The sequence below is a fragment of the Drosophila bipectinata genome, chromosome XR (assembly GCF_030179905.1).
Source record: "Drosophila bipectinata strain 14024-0381.07 chromosome XR, DbipHiC1v2, whole genome shotgun sequence".
NCBI lineage: Eukaryota > Metazoa > Arthropoda > Insecta > Diptera > Drosophilidae > Drosophila > Drosophila bipectinata.
Window position 1 is genome coordinate 12,775,161 of NC_091735.1, and position 24,353 is coordinate 12,799,513.

Consider the following 24,353-nt stretch of genomic DNA (forward strand, 5'->3'; position numbering starts at 1 on the left):
CGCTGTTTTTCAAAATACATCGATGTTTTTTCAATAAACATCTATATTTATTATAAATTATTGTTTAATATAAATTAATTACACAAGCAAATTTCTAACCAAAAAAGCAAATTGGGAAAAATTTGAAAATCTTACAAATTGTCTCCATAGCCAGATCCCTGTTTCAACAAACACAAACAAAGAACACAGCAACATAAACAAAATAATACTAAATAGCGCTTACAATAGCATCCCCCAATCCCATCCTCCAAAAACTCAATACAATGTCCCATGGTGGAACAAAAAATTAAATATCTTGAAAACTAAAAAAAACCGAGCATGGAGATTGTTTAATAGGGAAATGAATCAAGAAAACCTAATACAATATAAAAAAGCCAACGCCCAGTTCAGAAGAGAAATTCGCCTCAGTAAGAAAGAAAGTTTGCACGCACTGACCTCCACCATTTCAAGCCAATCCAAAGCGGAATTAGTCTGGAATAACATCAGGCAATTCTGCGGAATTCACAAATCAACACACATTCATTGTATCCAAAATAGCAATAAAAACTCAACGGTCACAAATTCAAAAGACATAGCTACAGCCTTTTCCAAACACTGGTCATCTAATTCAGAGGACCAAAACTTCCCCCAGTCATTTAGAGACGCCAAAAATAACACATACAGATCAGACACCAACTATCTACCCAACAAAACAGCCGACTTTATGGAACAAGACATTACGGACCTTGAATTTAATGCTGCTTTGAACAGTCTAAAGGGGAACACCCCAGGAAACGATAAAATAAACTATATAATGATAAAGCACATCGGAAAACCAGTTAAAAAAAGATTAATAAACTTTTTCAACTCAATCTTAAGTTCTTTTATCCCTCAGGCTTTTAAAATTAGCACCGTAGTCCCAATTCACAAAGCAGGCAAAGACAAAACGACAATAGAATCATACAGACCAATCTCCAAACGACTGTGGTGGTTTGTTACCTCTAACAAACTTCTCAACAGCCGTCAAGTTGGATTTAAAAGAGGGAAGTCTGTGACAGACTGTCTACTATATGTAGACGCTATCATCAGCAGGACCCTTTCAGAAAAAAAACACGCCTCGGTCATAGCACTTGACTTCGAAAAAGCTTTCGAGAAGGTAGGACTTCACACCATAACAAGCCAACTGAACCAATGGGGTTGCGGACCCAAGTTAACAAAATATGTAACACAATTCATGACAAGCCGCCTCTTTGAAGACATTAATAACTGGTGTAATACATCAGGAGCTTCATTGTCTATCACAAAATGCAAACATATGCATATTTGCAGAAAACAATGCTGCACTTGCCAAGTATCCACACAAACACATGTTATTGAATCAGTAAAAGAACTAAAAATATTAGGAGTATCCTTCGACTCAAAATATAGTTGGAAACCACACATCAATAATTTAACTAAATCTCTAACTAAATCGTCAAATATAATAAAATTCCTAGCAAACGATAAGTACAATTGTCAACCAACAACCCTAGTCCAAATCGTGAAAAGCTTATCCTTATCAAAAATAGATTTCGGCCTGCCACTATACGGACTAGCACCAAAAACACAAATAAAACCGATCAAATCTATACTCAACAACGCCCTTCGAACCGCGTTAGGAGCCTTCCGCTCAACACCTATTTATAATATCTACGTCGAATCCAATATTACCCCTCTCGAAACTAGAATACAGCACCTTCAAGCCAAATTATCAAAAACTATAATTCAATCAACAGACACTCCGCTGAAACCAATCCTTGACAAAATCCTAAAAAACAAAATAACAAAATACAGAAACTTAGCCATACAAAAGAGTATCATCTCCTGTAGCAACCTTGGCCTCCCGGTCAACCCAATAAAACCCACGCCAAAGTCAAATCCGCCATGGAATCTAAGTCCTGAATCAATAGACATAGCCTTAAGCAAATACAGAAAAGACCAAACAAATTTGTCAGTATTCATAAAAGAATTTTCAGACATAAAATCAAACATGAACAACTTCACATTTATTTATACTGACGGATCCCTTTACAACCATATACCTGCATACGCCATAACCACCGAAACCACTGTCCTTAAAATGGCCATACTTCCGACCTACTCCTCAGTCTTTACTGCAGAAATAATCGCTATATTAGAAGCCATCGAGATAAGCCGCACAATAAAAGGAAAAATCTGCATCTGCTCCGACTCACTGTCTGCCTTAAATTCAATAAAAAACATTGACAACAACTCACATTACCCCACATTAATTAGAGAATCAATTACAAAACTCTATCCAAAAATAAAAATCTTGTGGATTCCAAGCCACGTGGGAATCATAGGAAATGAATTTGCTGATAACGCCGCTAAATACGCAACTACAGCACCTTTGGTCACGACAAAAAATCTCAACCAGACCGATATAAACAAATACATAAAATCGAAGCTATCTAACAATTCACTAAACCTATTACAAAACACATCAAGCTGGTACCAAACTATTAACATAAATTATACTAACATCAATGATTACTCCAAAAACAAGGAAATCACCAGTCTACCAAGACGAGATCAAACTAAATTCATTAGATTACGTCTAGGGCATACAAGACTCACCCATCAGTATAGAATGCTGCAATCGACATCTAACACCTGCCAGTTTTGCAACCAAGTTGCAATGACTTTGAACCACATACTTAATGAATGCGTAGCATTTAATCCTGCCCGAAACCCCTTCTCAAATGGTAACCTCCATTCTGCCATTGCAAATCCTACAACCAGCAACATCCTGAGAATCCTAAATTTTCTTAAAAAAACAAAGACAATCAATCTTATCTAATAATTAAGCGTCCAACAACACAATAGAAATAAGAAAACTAATTTTCGAATTATATAGAATTGTGCAAAAACTTGAATTCCACATAGACTAATACAGACATTAGGATTAAGTAAATAACAAAAAATGTAACTACGAAAAACAAAAAATAAAATAAATGAGCCAGCCGAAAGCCTTAGTAGCTATGGCTGCAACGCCCCCCCCTGTAGCTTTAGTTTTAACTTTAAGCTAACAGAATGTAAATAAATAAATAAATTAAAACTCGCAATTAAATTTGTACTAAAAATAAAAGACGAAAAACGGCGGGTACGGCGATCGAATATGATTTGTCCTGCTTTACTAAAAGCCCGTTCCGACTCGCAGGACGCTGCAGGCACGCATAGATATTTTTTCACCACTTCCTTAAACGGATCCATGATCTTTGAACTCTCCTTAAATTAAAATAAATTTATTTAAAAATAGTCACAATATGAAGTATAAGCATTTACCTTCCAGAAACCTAGTGGATCGCAAGTTTCAGTCTCGTTTACTGTCTCTGTATGCTGCCTGAGCAGTATAATGGCGTCTGATCGCGATGTACTTATATTTGTTTTTAACTTCAATTGCAGCGTAGTAAAATAAGTTGAAGTACCTGGATCATTTGGTGGTGTAGGCGTTTGCGACGCTGATGTGGATTGTTCACATGACAACTTTTTTATGGCACCTTGAAGCTCCTCTTCCAATGCATGACATGCTTGCTCTGCATGGTTTGTCCTCAGTAAACCTTGTTTTTTAAAGCGCGGGTCTATTATTGTGGCAATCCTTGGAACCGTGCGTGTTTCATAATGCCTAAAACGCTCTTTAAAACGACCACTCAAAGGTTCAAAGGCAAGAATGGCTTCCGGGCAAACTTGTGTTTGCATTTCGCAAATCATCGGTATAACTAGCGACATGGTAGGGTACTTTCCGCCCGATATTAATTTGGTTACTTTTTCAAAGGGACGAAGTAAGGAACAAAGTTTTTCTAACACATTTATCTCATCAGCAGAGAAAGGTGGAGGAGCCTTTGCAGTTTCTAGCAATGCAACTGAGAGGGCCTCTTTTGTACTCAAAATTCTCTGTATCATTTCAAAGGCACTATTCCACCTTGTGGGTACCTCCTGAATAAGGCCAAGGGGGTCAGTAACCTTTTGTGTGTTTTTAAATTTTGCCATTGTAGTTGAGCTACTCTTAATGAATTCGACAACTGGGTTGCGCTTTGTCAGTAATGGTCGAATTATTTCCATTTTTAGTATTTCTTGAACGAGCAAGTTGATGGAATGTGCAAAACATTGAAAATTTTTAATTTCCAGATAGTCGCAAGCCTTCTTCATGGTTGGGTGGTTGTCTGTAACTATACTTTAAACTTTATTTTTAAGTCCCCACTCATTTAGGATCTGTCGAATAGTATCTGCCACATTCATTGCTGTGTGATTGGTGGGCGTTACTAGACCCGCTGTCAATAGGACTGCTGATACCAGCTCGAATTTTTTCGTAATGAAATGACAGGTGACTGTTAAGTATGCTTTATTTGCACTTGAAATCCATCCATCCGTCGTAATTGCCACATACTGGACCCTTCGAGCTCACATTCAACGTCCTTTCTCAAATTAGTGTAAAGCTCTGGTAGCATTGTGTCTCTGAAATAAGTTCTGCTCGGCATTTTGTATTTCGGGTCCAGGTGGTATTTTAAATCCTGGAAACCTTCGTCGTCAACTATAGAAACAGTTGCACATCGCATGCTATCATGAGCATTACATATCTGTCCAGTTAAATTTTTTCTTGGGAGTCTGGCGGGTAAACTGCATTCCGTTGCACATACTTGGTGACTCATTATCGGTCTCGATTTTTTTCTCGAATTTTTATAATTCGGATGAATATTTTTTAGGTGGTCCATGATGTTTGTCGTATTTCCCGACGTTTTTAAAATTTTGCCACAGTGAAGACAGGAAGTTCCTTTGTCCTGATGTTTGTGTATGTGCTTGCAGTTGAGCTTTTATGATCTGTGCAGTGTTCAAGTACTTACGATTTAAGAACTTATCCATCTTTATAAAACACACAGCGCCTCCACCTACACCACCAATCGCATGCCCTATAATTGAAAGTAAATGAATTAAACGTTATAATTAATGTAATAAAAAAACATTATTTTAAGTGACAAATTACAAACCTTTACACTCTTTTATTGCTTCTTCTTCTTCTAAAAGTGATGGCACCAAAACGTCGACGGTCATTTTTTCAAAACATCGAGGTATCGAGTACCACTCGCCACACAAAACAAAAAAGGCAATACCGACACACACAATTTTTGTATGAGTACAAAGTGTCTATTGCCTTTCTTGCACCCATGATTTTGTGCCTATGTGTCTTGAGACGCAAAACACCCGAGTGTTCAGCCACCCTAAAAAAAAGTGGAAAGAGAAAAATGGTAAAAAAAATGATCGTTGAACTAGAGCATTGGTAGGAAAAACACACATGAAAGTCTCGGGTATTTTGGCATTGTCGGGCATGTCTACGCATTGATCGGCTGCTTTCCATTGCTTTTTGGGTAAAAATATCTGTAAGCGATTTCATTGGTCCAACGAATATATGGTTTTTAAAGCTCGCAATGCAAATCAGTTAATTCATGAATTATATTACCTTCATTTTATTAGTTTTTGTTACATTTTGATTTTAAGTCAAATTTTTATGAGAATTCCTTAATGTTTTTTTGGTTCAAAAAGATTTTATTGATTTTTTTTTAATTTTCCTTAACAGTTTTTTAATAATTATTTTTTTTATGTACATACTATGTACATCATATTATTTTTAATTCTAATTATTTAATTAAAATTGTAAGATTTTGTCCTTTTCCTTTTCTTTCCTTTCTGTCCTTTTCTAACTACCTAAGCGTCTAGACTTCGTGCACGGGTACCTAGAACCAAAGATTATAAAGTACATAGATGGGACATCAGGGCCCAAAACGGTCAACTTTTTTGTTCGAGCTTGTTGGTGAGGGGGGAACGCACATGCATACGATTCTATTTTTAGAACTCTTTACATGTATCCGTCAACAAAAATGTGAGCCTATGAATGTATGTGTGACTGCTCGCACGACGGAGTAAAAATGTTTTGACTTCCAAATTTCAATTTCAATTTTTCGTGTTCCACGACACGGCCTGCCAAAATGCCGTAGAGCCCGCACTTATAGACATTTTAACAGCGGGTTCCACTACTAACTGAGGCGATGTTAAGATGATTTTATAATTTTGTATTTTTTTTATTGGATTATAAATTGAGGAAAACACATTAAAATAATAAAACAATAATATAAATAGATTTAAAATTAAAAAAAAATTGACTTCCCGAGCCAGGTTTGAACTCGTTTTACTTTGCACACCAGCCAAGCACTCTACCACTGGGCTATTCCTCATTCGTTGTCGCGCGAAAAATTTCTCAAACTTAACTTGTCGCGCAATGGAACCCGCTCGTTCCAGCGGGTTCCACTGCTGAAACCCGCCATAGAAAATTTTTCTAAATACCCTTTCCACCTCTGCATTTGACCAAGGCAACGACAGTAGGCTTAGCGCAAATGATGACACTTCGGCCCAAAAGCGTGTTGTATCCGTTACATTAGTCCATTTTATAAGGTGGACGTTCTTATATTGAAATAGAATTTCTTCAATATTATCCGGGTCCGGCAAAAATTGTCCGGCAATCTAAAAAAAAAATCGAAACTTAAGAAAAGAGTATTACAATTGCGTTACAACCATACCTCTGCTTAAGCTCACTAATAAGTGCTATTATAAATTTAATACAATTCGAACGAATATGTTTCTCAATTTCGTCCGAGATATTTTTTTTATATTCCTTTAGTTTAGTCTTAAATGCATATCCTAGATAGCAATCGTACTTAACAAATTGTTCAAAATCGTTTTTCAAAATGTCAACATCAACATTAGAGGGTATTATTTTGCTCTTAAGTGAATTTATGGCAAATACTATATCGTTTAACAATTTGCTGGAGTCTGCCGTGCTTGATTGAAAAACTTTGTTTATGTGCTGCATTTGACTTAACACTGGGTGCAAAAACAGAAGATACAAATGATTGGCGTTTTCATTCAATAATTTGTACAACGTTTGTGCCTTATAGTATTTTTCATTCGTTGCAGCAATGTTAAAGTGAAGTTTCTGCTCATTCCATTGTTGGAGAATTTGGGTAACAGCTGCTTCAATTGATAGCCACCTTGTGTCGCAAACTCGAGGAATTTTGAGCGGATCCTAACAAAAAATACATGTTATTCATTTACAAAAAATAAATATATAAACATAAAATACAATACCACGTTACACATAATACAGATAAACACATGTTAATTAGTTCTCAACAGACAATTATTTTAAAGTCGAACAATACAAACATATATGTAGGTCGTTTTACCTCATCAGAATTAATAAGCTGATACACTTTTTATACCCTTGCAGAGGGTATTATAATTTTGTCCAAAAATGTGCAACGCAGTGAAGGAGACAACTCCGACCCTATAAAGTATATATATTCTTGATCAGGATCACCTTCAGAGTTGATATGAGCATGTCCGTCTGTTTCTACGCGAACTAGTCTCTCAGTTTTAAAGCTATCGTCTTGAAACTTTGCACACATCTTTCTTTCCTTTGCACGCAGTATATAAGTCGGAACGGCTCGGATCGGCCGACTATATCCTATAGCTGCCATATAACTGATTGATCGGAAATGGTATAACTTTGGTGTTTTTAAAGTTTGAAAGTTTAAATTTTACAAGAAAGCAAATTTTTTGCAAAATAATACGACATGCCAAATTGCATAAGGCTCGGCAGACTATATCCTAAAGCTGCCATATAACTGAACGATCGAAAATGACCCAACTTTCGTGTTTTTAAAGATAGAAAGCTGAAACTTAGTACAGATTCTATTTTTGGTCATTTGATCCAACCTACCGAATTTCATTAGGATCGGCCGAATATATCCTATAGCTTCCATATAACTGAACGATCGGAAATGGTATTTGGTAGAAATATCAACTTTCGTATTTTTGAAGATAGAAGCTTGGGACTTTTTTTTAGATTTTTCATTTTAATTAAATGGTTTTATTATGATGTAACCATAAGGATCAGCCAACTATATCCAATGTTTGCGATATATATCCGGTTTTAACTGCAAGGGTATATCAACTTCGGCTCCGCCCGAAGTTAGCTTTCCTTTCTTAATTTTGTTTTCAATTTTTCTTTTTTTCTTTGTGAACCTTTTCGTTAATTTTTTCTCGTTAATTTATAGTCAATTATATATTTAATAAAGAGAATAAACATTTTTTCCATTTGCCTAACTTTTTCTTTATCAGTCGCTCCGAAATGTTAAATATGCAAACATGTACTCAATTTTGCTCCTCACAGTGTGTGAAGCATATGAACTCTTCAAAAAAGAACATCCCGCTGAAAAAATATCTAAGTCTTATTTTTTTATGATGCGGCCTCGTCATGTGCAATTAATAAGTAAAACGCCCCACAATATGTGTGCCCCCATAGTTACCATGCTAACTTTGGTTATTTGCTGAAAAGCTGTGCAAAATTGATGCCATTTTTTCCTAGCAATTTCGAAACCTTTCTTACAACTGTTTGCTGCAACATTCTTAGTGAAAACTGCATGAAAAGCCACTGTAAGAAGTGCTTAAACGATTTGAGATACCAACTTTTTCTTCTCTCATATTTAAACAATATGAATGATGAAGTTAGTTGGCAGCATTGGCTCAAAATGAATAACACCATGGCCCTTAACACAACCGATGCAACTCTATCGGATCTTATTGTTGTTGGATCAATTCGTGTTTTTTCTATTCTCCTCAATCGTGCTAATCCGAATGAATTTTGTTGTTGAAGTGCCGAAAACTTTTCACTGCAAGAAATTCGTTCTTGTTTCTGTATCTACCAAAATGGTTGACCTGAAGCGATAAATTTCTTCTTCGCAGAACAGTTTTTTTAAGAAGCTCCGCATTATTTGTCATAGTATATTAATAAGATGTTGTAAAATGGAGGGATTTTTTTAATTGCTATAATAAAATGTATATTTTATTGTACTGTTTTGGAAAAATCAATTCTTTTATTATTAAATGATAACACTTTAGTTATTTTAAGCTCAATATTTCATTTATTATTTTCTTAATCGCAACACCAACGCACATGCACATTTGTTGAAGGAAGAAGGAGGAAAGAGGCAGAGATCAAGTGTGACCAACTTAGGTCTCAAAATATAATACCTCACTTAGTATTTATGCATGCTATTTTTGTATATTGAATAGAGGTGGTATTCCAACATACTGATTTTATAATTTCGTTTTTCAGTGCACCTACATGTGCAATTCTCCCACCAAAGTATTAGTGATTTTTTGCATTGGTATGGTAGTTTGTTCTCCCGTATGCAGAGCTTGGGCACCAGTGCTGCCAACTTTTGATTAAAAAAAAAAGCTGTTTTTAACTAGAGAGAAACAAAAAAAAAGCTAAAAATATTAAGAAAAAAGCGCAAAAAAATCGCAAAAAAATTTTTTTGTTTTTAATCTTCTTTAATTGTGTAATTTATAAAATATTTAACAAGTCGTCCAATTCATTGCGACTATCATTAGTTTCGCTATCATAAAATAAGTTTGTTCCGATCATGCGAAGATAATTTAATGGAATTTCGTACTCATAGCAGAATTTTCCCAGTCTTCGTAAACCATATCTGTATATTAAAATAAAAGATATAAAAATTGGATTTATCTTTTTACTTACAATAAAATATTACCTTATGCTAAGAATGCTGTTAGTCGTGCTTACGCTCATTGAATTTCTTAGCTTGGATTTTACCAGGCTAAGCTGGCTGAATACGCGCTCAATCTCAGCGTTGGAGATTGGATTACACCATGGCAACGATAGCATTTGCACTTTTGCTTATAGTCTTTTGGCATTGTGTAAATTTGTGTAAATGGTAGTATTGGCAAAAATCGACAAGAACATATGATATGTTGCCACTTACATATATACACCACTGGTAGGTGTTACCGCGCTATTGTTATTTTTTGTATTTATTTTTTTTCTTAAATTTAGAAAAAGCGGAAAAAAGCCAACTGCGTTTTAAAAAAAATCCAGAATTCCCGCTTCCCGCAATTCCCAAATTTTTCCCGCATTTAGACTTTGAAAAAAGGCAGATTTGACGTGAAAAAAGCTGAGTTGGCAGCACTGTTGGGCACCCCAGCTATAAAGTATATATATTCTTGATCAGGACCACCTCCTGAGTTGATATAAGTATGTCCGTCTGTCCTTCTGTCTGTTTCTCCGCAAAACTAGTCTCTCAGTTTTGAAGCTATCGACTTGAAACTTTGCACACACCCTTCTTTCCTTTGCACTATGGGGTTTTTGACCTGTTTTTGTGGCATTAATTAATAACTCGGACAGTTTTGGAGATATCGACAAAAGAAAAGTGATCCCTACAAATGCAAGCAAACCTTAGTTGAAAATGCACTGCCAAGAGACTTAGAAAAGAAAGAAAAGTACTTGAAATTTAGTTTAAAGAAATTCCCCAAAAAAATATTGCAAAAACTAAATTTTAGATGACCCTACCAGAGAGCTTAGATGATAAAATTCAGGAGTTTTATATTAACTACAATATTAGTGTTCAGGCCTCAGGAAAAAGGGACACCATTTTGATAGCAGGCTATGTACAGTGGGGAGCAAAAGTCGTCCAAAAATAGCCAATGGACCAAAATTTTCAATTGATGCAGTGGCCGGCTCAAAGCCCTGACCTGAACCCAATTGAAAATTTGTGGTCAATAGTAAAAAGATGATTGACACAATATAGTTCAGCTCCATCCATCCCTATTTATGGGAAAGGGTGCTTAAGGAAAATTTTGGAAAACCTTGAGGAAAGTATGCCAGACCGTATAGAAAGCGTCATAAAAAATAAAGGTTTATGGACGAAATATTAATATTTTACTAAAAATTCCATTTAAAGATCTTGTTTGCAGATAAGAAGTTTAAAATGTCAAAGGTGCATAAACGCATGATACAATTATACAAGGCAGTCCATTCGTAGAAAAAATTATTTTAATTTAAACATAGTAACCGTTGAATAGTGTGACTGAAACGGCTATACAGTACCTCGATTAACCCGCCCATGGGTCATGGGGCTAAAAGTTTTTCTTAGTTGACAAGAGTTGTAGTGTTTATAATTTTATTTTAATTAGTTTTTAACTTGACATTATTCTTTGTTTTTATTTAAGGACAGCCATTTTCTTGTTTAAGATCTTAATTCTAATGTACAGTGGTGGAAAAAATAATAGAAACAAGATTTTTGCGTCCGTTTTTTACATTTTTTTCTTAAGAACAGTAACAGATATTTGTTCAATTATTTTTTTGTTAACAAACATTATAGTATGTATTATAAAAACAAAACAAAAATTTTTTTCAAATTGGTAAAGGACGAAAAAAAATAAATTCAATTTGCTCTCCTTGGAAAAAAAAATAGAAACAAAATTTATAAATTCATCAACTAAAGGTATTTTCCTAAATTTAGTAATCGAAACATAGTTTTAGTTAATATTTAGTGGCACAGCCTTTAGATTTTATAACAGCAATGCACCGACGATGCATAGAATTCACCAGATTGGCGCAAATCGAAGGATCAATGGCATACCACTCGGATTGCACTTTCTGCCACAATTCTTTCTTATTTTTGGGCTTAAAGCCTGCAATTCTTTTTTTTAGTACACCCCACAAGTGCTCAATCGGGTTCATGTCCGGTGATTGCGGTGGCCACTCCATTACATTTATTTTTGTGTCCTGGAACCATTTCTTAACTATTTTTGATGAGTGTTTGTGGTCGTTGTCCTGCATGAACTCCCACTTTAACGGCATTTTTTCCTCGGCAAATGGCAGCATAACATTCTTGAGTATTTCAAGGTATTGTGGAGCACACATTTTGTCGTTAATGCGGAATATCGGACCAACTCCAGAGGAGGAGAAGCATCCCCATAGCATGATATTACCTCCGCCATGCTTAATTGTTTTTTTTGTGTGGTTCGGTTTGAATTCTGTGTTTTTCGGGCGTCTTACATATGATCTACCATCAGATCCAAACATATTTATTTTGGTTTCATCCGACCACAGGACATTTTTCCAATTTTGGCGGTCCTTTTGACGATAAGCAAAAGATCGCCTTTTTTGAATATTCTTTTTGCTCAAGTTTGGTACTTTTCTGGGTGAATGTGCCTTCAAGTCCTTCTCAATCAGTCTGTTTCTAATTGTCCGACTAGTAACTGATGCCTGCAAGTCCATTTTGAGCTCCACCGATGATAGGAATGGGTTTTTTTTTGATTTTCGAGCCAACAAGTCATCAAATCTTGTAGTTGTTGCTCGTTTTCTACCGCGGGTCTTCTTTCTCTCGGTAAAATGAAGGGCCGAAAACACTTTTTTTAGTGAGCACTGCATTGTCTGAGAAATTTCCCTTAATGTTTTTCCTTCATTCTTCAGTTTTCTTATGATGACTCTTTCTTCTGCAGTGCAATGCATTCCGCGACCCATTTTGACTATAAAAGACGATTTTGTTCCTGAATTTTGACAAAATGTTTACTTTTGTGCCAAACTTACATTAATTTAACTAAACTATACCTTTGTTTAAAATAAAAAACGAGACTGAGCAAAAATTTCGGAGCAATTTGGTCGTGTTTCTATTTTTTTTTCCAGCTAAAAAACGTGGTCCCTCACCAAATTACGAATTGCCGCCACAAATATGGGCGAAAACGACCCAAAAGGAAAAGCAGAATAAAGTTCCGTTATCGGTTATGTGTGTACTTTTGGTTTTAAGGGCGATCAAGGAAATTATCAAGGATCAAGGAAATATATATATACATTTATATATATGTATATATATCTGTAACAAATTCGAGCGGCGACTTTTTTAAAGTTCCAAAATATATAAGGAAATTATTAAATTAACGACAATAATTTAATAAAATCTCACAATAACCCAAAATAATAGGGATGTCGGAAATATATCAAAATATCGATATATCGATATATTTTCTCTTAAAAAAATATTATTATCGTGATATTTTTTGGGCAAAAATAGTCGATAATAATATTTTTGAGTTGGTGTTCTCCGATATTAGTTGCGAAAGAAAGGAAATGCAGGTTTACTTGAGTATGCCATTTTGTATTTGGGAGACAAATCCGTTGGAATTCTGGAACTCACAAATTTCAACGATGCCGATTCTAGCGAAGGTTGCTTTAACTTTTCTTATCACGCCTGGAAGTTCGGTTCCATCTGAACGGTTGGCTTCTGCCATTAAATGTGTTGTCTGTGACTCCCGTAGTCGAATGACATACCAGCATATAACCGAAAGAGTTTTTTTTAAATCATTGAAGAAAGATTTATTTTGTAATTAAGAGCATTAAATAAGAGAATTAAGTAATTAGCATTATTAAGTACATATTCCATTAATTCCATGAAACTTTTTTTTTTGTATTAAGTTTTTTTTAAACTTTTTTTTAAATAAATCTGAATACAATGTCCTTAATAATTTTGTTATTTTTTATTTCAAAGAACTTAAATAAAAGTTGCTTGAGAGTGGGTATAAATATTTGTTGTTTTTTCAATTCACTTTTTAAATAAAAAATATGTCTTGTTTGTAGTTCATGGCGGATGACAACACATATTAAAACCTTTTTTTAAATTTAAAAATAACCTTTTTTCAGTTTTAGCTGACTATAAAAAATATCGAAAATACTCGATATATCGATTTTTTTGGTGATGTTTCTGAATATTATCGATTGATATTTTTTTCACAGCAAATATCATCAATACGATATTTTTTCAAAAACCAACAACCCTACAAAATAATAACAAGTGCCTGAAAAATTGTAAACAAAAAAGGTAAACAAGTCCATCAGCTGTTTTCGTGTCTTCACCCTCCCCTAAAAATCATTCCATCGTTAGAGTAGGCATGCACAAGCCTCTTGCAGAACAACAAAAACTTAAAAGCAATCGGCGTTTTGAGTGACTCCGCCGACTGAAATATACTCTGACACTTTCTCAGTATATTGATTTTTAATGATTAGTAAAAATATATATACAGAAAACATTTTACTACTAACACTTAATCTTATTCCTAAATAAATTAAAAATGTATGCTGAAATAATAACAAATATAATATAATATAATAAAAAATAATACAATTTCTTTCGTCATTTCATCAAATAACGAATATCCGAATTTGGTTAGGGTAGCAAGCCTGAAAAGTAAAGCATAGTACTGAGTTGACGAAAATCCGCTGTCCAACGAGTGACAGCTGTCAAACTCCATATAAAAACAAGAAAGGAAAGCTAACTTCGGGCGGAGCCGAAGTTTATATACCCTTGCAGCTAAAACCGGATATATATCGCAAACATCGGATATAGTTGGCCGATCCTTATGAAATTTGGTAGGATGGATCAAAATATAATCTGTACCAAGTTCCAGCTTTCTATCTTCAAAAACACAAAAGTTGGGTCATTTCCGATCGTTCAGTTATATGGCAGCTATGAGATATAGTCGGCCGATCCTAATGAAATTTGGTAGGTTGGATCAACTAACCAAAAATAGAGTCTGTACTAAATTCCAGCTTTCTATCTTCAAAAACACGAAAGTTGGGTCATTTCCGATCGTTGAGTTATATGGCAGCTATAGGATATAGTCGGCCGATCCTTATGAAATTTGGCATGTCGTATTATTTTGCCAAAAATAGCTCTCATGTCAAATTTGAACTCTCTAACTCTAAAAACACCAAAGTTATACCATTTCCGATCAATCAGTTATATGGCAGCTATAGGATATAGTCGGCCGATCCGGGCCGTTCCGACTTATATACTGCGTGCAAAGGAAAGAAGGGTGTGTGCAAAGTTTCAAGACGATAGCTTTAAAACTGAGAGACTAGTTTGCGTAGAAACAGACAGACGGACAGACGGACAGACGGACAGACGGACATGCTCATATCAACTCAGGAGGTGATCCTGATCAAGAATATATATACTTTATAGGGTCGGAGATGTCTCCTTCACTGCGTTGCACACTTTTGGACAAAATTATAATACCCTCTGCAAGGGTATAAAAACGGTGTAAAAAAGGAAAGAAGAAATTTTTGCCTTCTAGATTTTGCGGGTACTGAGTTGACGAAAATTTTTTTTATCGATTTTTATCGTGTTTCCGGATCAAAAAAAATAAACAGCTGCTCTCGGGGAGTTAAAAGAAATATTTCAATTTATTTTTATACTAGGTGTGACATGGAGGGTCAATTGATCAAACAAAAAAATAGTCGGCCCGAAAAATTTTCGACGCCCCAGGACAAATTAAAATTAATTTCTGCGGTCAAGACGAAGTCCATAATATGGGATTTGACCCACAAGGGGCATTTTAATGCCATAAAATGGCATTGAAATGATTAGTGATTGATTTTGATTTTGACCCAGTTTTCTATTTCTTAATCAGCTCCTTAGCGGCGAAATACATAAACAAAACACCAACATCCAATCGTGTTGAATTCATTTTTGCTTATTTGTTTTTTGTTTACAAAGTTTGTAAACAAACAAACAACAGATGTTCAGTATTACCTTATTTCTTCATTTTTTTTGGTCACACTACCTCGGCAGCCGAATAAAGTGCAAAATCGCTATCAGAATTTCAACAGCGGATTTTCGTCAACTCAATACTATGCTTAAGAAAAATCAAAATTTTGTGCGCTGGCTTCGAAACGAAATCGCACGCACACATACACCCGTGTATGTGAATGTGTGACGCGCATACATACGAAGATCAACCGAAGCGCAGGCCAACCTTCTTCATCGCGCTCCGTTTAGAGACTGAGAAACAGAAAACATTTAATGAGAGAATGAGCGTAAGATGAACGAACGATGAGCGTAAGAGAGCGTAAGAAATCCGCTCTGGGGCCTGCTGGGGCCTGTCGCAAGAAATTTTCGCGTCCATTTTCGTTGTATGAAATGGGTTGTCGATATGCTGTATGGTTAGTGCCTGAACCCAATTAAAAATTTGTGGTCAATAGTAAAAAGATGATTGGCACAATATAGTTCAGCTCCATCCATCCCTATTTATGGGAAAGGGTGCTTAAGGAAAATTTTGGAAAACCTTGAGGAAAGTATGCCAGACCGTATAGAAAGCGTCATAAAAAATAAAGGTTTATGGACGAAATATTAATATTTTACTAAAAATTCCATTTAAAGATCTTGTTTGCAGATAAGAAGTTTAAAATGTCAAAGGTGCATAAACGCATGATACAATTATACAAGGTAGTCCATTCGTAGAAAAAATTATTTTAATTTAAACATAGTAACCGTTGAATAGTGTGACTGAAACGGCTATACAGTACCTCGATTAACCAGCACATGGGGCATGGGGCTAAAAGTTTTTCTTAGTTGACAAGAGTTGTAGTGTTTATAATTTTATTTTAATTAGTTTTTAACTTGACATTATTCTTTGTTTTTATTTAAGGACAGCCATTTTCTTGTTTAAGATCTTAATTCTAATGTACAGTGGTGGAAAAAATAATAGAAACAAGATTTTTGCGTCCGTTTTTTACATTTTTTTCTTAAGAACAGTAACAGATATTTGTTCAATTATTTTTTTGTTAACAAACATTATAGTATGTATTATAAAAACAAAACAAAAATTTTTTTCAAATTGGCAAAGGACGAAAAAAAATTAATTCAATTTGCTCTCCTTGGAAAAAAAAATAGAAACAAAATTTATAAATTCATCAACTAAAGGTATTTTCCTAAATTTAGTAATCGAAACATAGTTTTAGTTAATATTTAGTGGCACAGCCTTTAGATTTTATAACAGCAATGCACCGACGATGCATAGAATTCACCAGATTGGCGCAAATCGAAGGATCAATGGCATACCACTCGGATTGCACTTTCTGCCACAATTCTTCCTTATTTTTGGGCTTAAAGCCTGCAATTCTTTTTTTTAGTACACCCCACAAGTGCTCAATCGGGTTCAAGTCCGGTGATTGCGGTGGCCACTCCATTACATTTATTTTTGTGTCCTGGAACCATTTCTTAACTATTTTTGATGAGTGTTTGTGGTCGTTGTCCTGCATGAACTCCCACTTTAACGGCATTTTTTCCTCGGCAAATGGCAGCATAACATTCTTGAGTATTTCAAGGTATTGTGGAGCACACATTTTGTCGTTAATGCGGAATATCGGACCAACTCCAGAGGAGGAGAAGCATCCCCATAGCATGATATTACCTCCGCCATGCTTAATTGTTTTTTTTGTGTGGTTCGGTTTGAATTCTGTGTTTTTCGGGCGTCTTACATATGATCTACCATCAGATCCAAACATATTTATTTTGGTTTCATCCGACCACAGGACATTTTTCCAATTTTGGCGGTCCTTTTGACGATAAGCAAAAGATCGCCTTTTTTATACCCTTGCAGAGGGTATTATAATTTTGTCCAAAAGTGTGCAACGCAGTGAAGGAGACATCTCCGACCCTATAAAGTATATATATTCTTGATCAGGATCACCTCCTGAGTTGATATGAGCATGTCCGTCTGTCCGTCTGTCCGTCTGTCCGTCTGTCCGTCTGTCTGTCCGTCTGTCTGTCTGTCCGTTTCTACGCGAACTAGTCTCTCAGTTTTGAAGCTATCGTCTTGAAACTTTGCACACACCCTTCTTTCCTTTGCACGCAGTATATAAGTCGGAATGGCCGGGATCGGCCGACTATATCCTATAGCTGCCATATAACTGATTGATCGGAAATGGTATAACTTTGGTGTTTGTAAATTTAGAGACTTTAAATTTAACATGAGAGCTATTTTTGGCGACAAATTACGACATGCCAAATTTCATAAGGATCGGCCGACTATATCTTATAGCTGCCATATAACTGAACGATCGGAAATGACCCAACTTTCGTGTTTTTGAAGATAGAAAGCTGGAATTTGCTACAGATTATATTTTTGTTCAGTTAATCCGACCTACGAAATTTCATTAGGATCGGCCGACTATATCCTATAGCTGCCATATAACTGAACGATCGGAAATGGTATTTGGTAGAAATATCAACTTTCGTATTTTTGAAGATAGAAGCTTGGGACTTTTTTTTTAGATTTTTTATTGTAATTAATTGGTTTTATTATGATGTAATCATAAGGATCGGCCAACTATATCCGATGTTTGCGATATATATCCAGTTTTAACTGCAAGGGTATATAAACTTCGGCTCCGCCCGAAGTTAGCTTTCCTTTCTTGTTGAATATTCTTTTTGCTCAAGTTTGGTCCTTTCTGGGTGAATGTGCCTTCAAGTCCTTCTCAATCAGTCTGTTTCTAATTGTCCGACTAGTAACTGATGTCTGCAAGTCCTTTTTGAGCTCCACCGATGATAGGAATGGGTTTTTTTTTGATTTTCGAGCCAACAAGTCATCAAATCTTGTAGTTGTTGCTCGTTTTCTACCGCGGGTCTTCTTTCTCTCGGTAAAATGAAGGGCCGAAAACACTTTTTTTAGTGAGCACTGCATTGTCTGAGAAATTTCCCTTAATGTTTTTCCTTCATTCTTCAGTTTTCTTATGATGACTCTTTCTTCTGCAGTGCAATGCATTCCGCGACCCATTTTGACTATAAAAGACGATTTTGTTCCTGAATTTTGACAAAATGTTTACTTTTGTGACAAACTTACATTAAGGGGAGGGTAAGGTCAAATCATGCGAAAAAAGCCATGTTTTTGTGATTTTTTTCCTGACGACACAGTTAAAATTTATTTATTCAACCAACGGTATATTAAAGTATGACATTAGAAGAATGTTTAATAAAATTTTTACAAAAAAATATTTAACAAGAAAGGAAAACTAACTTCGGGCGGAGCCGAAGTTTATATACCCTTGCAGTTAAAACCGGATATATATCGCAAACATCGGATATAGTTGGCCGATCCTTATCTGAATAGGAATATATAATCCAATTTATTACAATACAAAATCTAAAAAAAGTCCCAAACTTCTATCTTCGAAAATACGAAAGTTGATATTTCTGCCAAATACCATTTCCGATCGTTCAGTTATATGGCAGCTATGAGATATAGTTGGCCGATCCTAATGAAATTTGGTAGGTTGGATTAACTGACCAAAAATAGAATCTGTATTAAATTCCAGCTTTCTATCTTCAAAAACACGAAAGTTGGGTCATTTCCGATCGTTCAGTTATATGGCAGCTATAGGATATAGTCGGCCGATCCTTATGAAATTTGGCATGACGTAATGTTTTGCCAAAAATAGCTCTCATGTCAAATTTGAACTCTCTAACTCTAAAAACACAAAAGTTATACCATTTCCGATCAATCAGTTATATGGCAGCTATAAGATATAGTCGGCCGATCCGGGCCGTTCCGACTTATATACTGCGTGCAAAGGAAAGAAGGGTGTGTGCAAAGTTTCAAGACGATAGCTTTAAAACTGAGAGACTAGTTCGCGTAGAAACAGACAGACAGACGGACAGACGGACAGACGGACATGCTCATATCAACTCAGGAGGTGATCCTGATCAAGAATATATATACTTTATAGGGTCGGAGATGTCTCCTTCACTGCGTTGCACACTTTTGACCAAAATTATAATACCCTCTGCAAGGGTATAAAAATATGGCAATGGTAGCAATTGTCCGGACGTGTCGCCAAAAAAAGTTGAATTGCGGTGCCCCTCATAACTCGGTGCTGGATCATTTGTAATCAAAAAATGAAAATTCATTCGTTAGATAATAGTTCGCCCCAGGTAACGCTGTAAAGGTTTTTTGAAAATTGCAATTTTTTAATTTTTTCGAAGACTTTGAAGTGAAAAACTCAATTTTTTGGGAAAAAATCGGTTAATTTGTCATTGCGAAATCAAAACTATGAAAAACTCGACAGCGTTACCTCGTAAAATATGTACAGAAATAGTGTTTAAAATTTCAAAAGGATCGGTGCAGTAGTTTTGATGTTATGAGGGGCACCGACTTTGAAAACGTGAATTGTGGGAATAACGCTTTAAAGTTTTAAACAAAACAAAATCCAGTGTAAAACGTTTGCAAGCAACTTCGTCAATAACTAATAACTTCGTCAATTTTGCTTTAATTGACTTGAAATTTTGACACAATATTCTTCAGATATTATGCATTCAATTTAAAAATTAAAAAAAATATGGAAGAAAAAAAATTTAATACCTTACCCTCCCCTTAAATTAACTAAACTATACCTTTGTTTAAAATAAAAAACGAGACTGAGCAAAAATTTCGGAGCAATTTGGTCGTGTTTCTATTTTTTTTTCCAGCTAAAAAACGTGGTCCCTCACCAAATTACGAATTGCCGCCACAAATATGGGCGAAAACGACCCAAAAGGAAAAGCAGAATAAAGTTCCGTTATCGGTTATGTGTGTACTTTTGGTTTTAAGCCATTTCCTATTGTACATACTTAAGAATCGTTTTAAATGTGCAGAGGAGAATCTTGTTTCTATTATTTTTTCCACCATATACGTATGTTTACACTAATACAGTGGTGGGCAAACTCTCATTTTACATAGCACGCGAGTATAGGGTAGGAAATTCTGCCGCAGCGCTGCCGGCACACTGTGACACTGTCACTCACACTGAGCACTCTCAAATTTTTTTTAGAAGCTCTCTCATTATACCCTTGCAGAGGATATTATAATTTTGGTCAAAAGTGTGCAACGCAGTGAAGGAGACATCTCCGACCCTATAAAGTATATATATTCTTGATCAGGATCACCTCCTGAGTTGATATGAGCATGTCCGTCCTTCCGTCTGTCCGTTTCTACGCGAACTAGTCTCTCAGTTTTAAAGCTATCGTCTTGAAACTTTGCACACACCCTTCTTTCCTTTGCACGCAGTATATAAGTCGGAACGGATCGGCCGACTATATCCTATAGCTGCCATATAACTGATTGATCGGAAATGGTATAACTTTGGTGTTTTTAGAGTTAGAGAGTTCAAATTTGACATGATAGCTATTTTTGGCAAATTATTGTGACATGCCAAATTTCATAAGGATCGGCCGACTATATCTTATAGCTGCCATATAACTGAACGATCGGAAATGACCCAACTTTCGTGTTTTTGAAGATAGAAAGCTGAAACTTAATACAGATTCTATTATTGGCCAGTTGATCCGACCTACCAAATTTCATTAGGATCGGTCGACTATATCCTATAGCTGCCATATAACTGAACGATCGGAAATGGTACTTGGTAGAAATATCAACTTTCGTATTTTTGAAGATAGAAGTTTGGGACTTATTTTAGATTTTGTATTTTAGTAAATTGGTTTTATTATGATGTAATCATAAGGATCGGCCAACTATATCCGATGTTTGCGATATATATCCGGTTTTAACTGCAAGGGTATATAAACTTCGGCTCCGCCCGAAGTTAGCTTTCCTTTCTTGTTATATTTCAGACTTACTCAATTTGAACCATGGAGAGATAAACAATCCAACAACGTGTTAAAGTTATACAGACTTATTATGCAAATGGGCGTTCACATCAAAATGCATATCGTGCACTTAGTGTTTTTTTGTTTTTGTCAATTTGATCGTCCAAATGTGCGTAAAATCGAAAAAATCGTGGAAAAATTCGAGCGAACCGGGTCTGTATAAGATGTGAGAACACCAGTTCATGCTCGTAGAGCTCGGTTTATGGGCTGGCGGCATCATCATCATCATCACCACAATCATCATTGTAGTTTTTCAAAATGAGGCCGGTCAGGCAGTGACTGTGAATGGTGTTCGCTATCGTGTGATGATAACGAACTTTTTATGGCCCGAATTGGAAGATATGCACGTGGACGATATGTGGCTTCAGCAGGACGGTGTCACTTGCCATACAGCTAACGAAACAATGGCTCTCTTGCGCAACAAATTCAATGGCCGTGTTATCTAACGTAATGACGACGACAATTGGCCGCCAAGATGATGTGATTTGACACCGTTAGACTTTTTTCTTTAGGGTTATTTAAAACAAAAGGTGTACATCGGTAAGCCATCAACAATTCAAGAGCTAAACGATGAGATAATTTGGCCCATTAACGGCATAGAACCTCGTTTATGCCCCAGGGACATTAAAAATTTGGACCATCGGATTGAGGTGTGCCGCCGTGGTCGCGGCGCCCATTTGGCCGATATTTTGTTCCATACATAATTGAATAATACCAATATATCATAATAAAAAAAAATTACAATAATTTCCTAAATAGTTTTTTTTTTTATTCAAAATCAACATCGGCCCTTGAAATTTAACCACCTTTTATTAATTCAAAATTTGTACTTGTGGATGTCCCAACAAACAAACTAATATGCCACTGTGTTTTAGCTAACCCATGCTTTAGATGTTTTTTTATGAAATATTTAAAATATTTTAGAAAAATAGCCAACACGAAATAAATTAAAATTAAACCAAACCGAAATAGCAGAAACAGAAGGAGAAAATTCTAAGATTAACTTGAAGTCCTCTAAAACCTTTCGAAAAGAGCTCACCTGACCACACAAATAGAAGATATAAAAGCACTTAATTTTCAGTTTCATCATGTGTCAGGTCATAGCTCCTTACTTTTATAATAATAACACAGTGCGACAGTGATTTGGAACTTTTGAAGAGACCTAATAGGAATTGTTCATTAGGTCGAGTATAGTATAAAACCGTGTTTGAAATTTTTCTAACACCCTCAAAATCTTGATTTATTTAGAAATGGCGATTTTTCGGGACTTTCTTGTTCCGAAAAATTCCTAAGCGCGTAATTTTAAAATGATTTTAAAATTTTTTACGTTTTTTAATAATTAAATGTTGTAGCTTTTGAAAAAAAAGTAGATCTTTAATATATTTCAACAAAAAGGATAACATTTTTACGCAAGAAACTGACATTTTTGCATTTTTGTCGTGTTTTTCGGACTTTGATGCCATTTTTTCGGTACAAATTCCAAGAAATGGTATCATTTTTGACACATATCAATATTGTCTCGTTAATTCTAAATAAAACAAGACCAAACTCATTAGGAAATTATGAAAATTGGTGAAGTTATAACGATTTTCCCAAAACAAGTGCTTGCTTTATTGTTTTTCACTAATTAATAATAAAGTACTGATGGTTAAGTATTAAACACTCAAAAATTTATCATTCGTCATCATTCTCAATGCTTTTTAAATGGGTACCATTTGGGTACTATTTGTTAAAATGTCAATTTGAAATTAAAAAAAAATTTTGATATTAATACTGATGGATCTGTTAAAGATGATTTAACTGGAAGTTCTTTTTGTCATTTTTTTTTTAGCAACCTCAGTTCTTTGGTCATTGAGGGTTTTTAATGACGTAAATCCGCCCCAAAAAAAGGCAGAATTTAAGAATTGTACTTTAAGCCTAGTACTCTGGCGTTGCCGGATCAAAAAAAATAAATAGCTGATCTCGGGGTGTAAAAAGAATTAATTTGATTTATTTTGACAGCCAAAACATGGAGCGAAAATTGAGAGAAAAACATTGTGGGACCGACAAATTTTCGGCCCGCGAAGATAAAGTCAATCTAATTAGTGCGGTCAGGGCGAAGCCCATAATATGGGATTTGACCCACATTTTAATGCCATAAAATGGCATTAGAGAGGATTGCCGAGCTGGAGAAGGAGTTGCAACGCGCTCGCAGCAGTAACATGGAGCGCACTGACCCCGTTATGTCGAGTGAGGTTGGGGTAGGTCAGCAACCGCCATTTGCAATAGGCCTGACTGTACCTAACCCAATAAGTGCCTTTCATGTGGCGTCAGGGAGACTGCCATCTTGGAGCGGATCTCAAACGGTACTGTGTACAGTTTCGCAGAACTGTGCCACAAGGACTACTCACGCATCGCCATTTTGCGCTACCGGCACTACGGTTCCAGGGCATGGTTTCGGGCTACACAACGAAGCGGCCGGCGGAACATCGGTACGAGCGCCTTCTCCTGGATACGGTGCTTGGGCGACGAGTATTGAAGGAAATGCAAGCTGGGCCCCACGAAAGCTTCCTGAGCTGCCTACGTTTGGAGGGAAGCCAGAGGATTGGCCCATTTTCTATTGCGCGTTTATGGAAACGACGCAAGCATATGGTTGTACGGACATGGAAAACAACTAAAGGCTACTGAAGGCGTTAAAGGATAACGCGCGTGAGACGGTAAAGTCACTGTTGATTCACCCCAGCAATGCGAATGCAGCGATGGAGCAGCTGCGTTTCAGATGTGGCCGACCGGAGCAACTAATACGCAGCCAGCTCAACAGCCTTCGAGATGTGCCCCCAATTACGGAACACAATCTAGGAAAGCTCGTCGCATACGCCACACATGTGAGTAACCTAAGGCCTTCTTGCAGTCAGCGAAGGCAGAGCAGCACCTGGGTAACCTTACCCTGATGGAAGACCTTGTGGACAAGCTTCCGATAAGCAAACGAGTGGAGTG

At 35.9% G+C, this 24,353-nt stretch overlaps 2 long non-coding RNA genes across 2 annotated transcripts; both read right to left on the minus strand.

Moving 5' to 3' along the window:
• Window positions 1–6,203: 6,203 nt before the first annotated feature.
• On the minus strand, window positions 6,204–9,107 carry LOC138925559 (uncharacterized). Its single transcript, XR_011441804.1, has 3 exons — window positions 9,047–9,107; window positions 6,609–7,114; window positions 6,204–6,552 (listed from the first exon to the last, which is right to left on the minus strand). It is a non-coding gene; the product is annotated as an uncharacterized lncRNA (long non-coding RNA).
• A 323-nt stretch (window positions 9,108–9,430) lies between these two features.
• Window positions 9,431–9,988, minus strand: LOC138927739 (uncharacterized). Its single transcript, XR_011444199.1, has 3 exons — window positions 9,879–9,988; window positions 9,648–9,800; window positions 9,431–9,584 (listed from the first exon to the last, which is right to left on the minus strand). It is a non-coding gene; the product is annotated as an uncharacterized lncRNA (long non-coding RNA).
• Window positions 9,989–24,353: the final 14,365 nt, after the last annotated feature.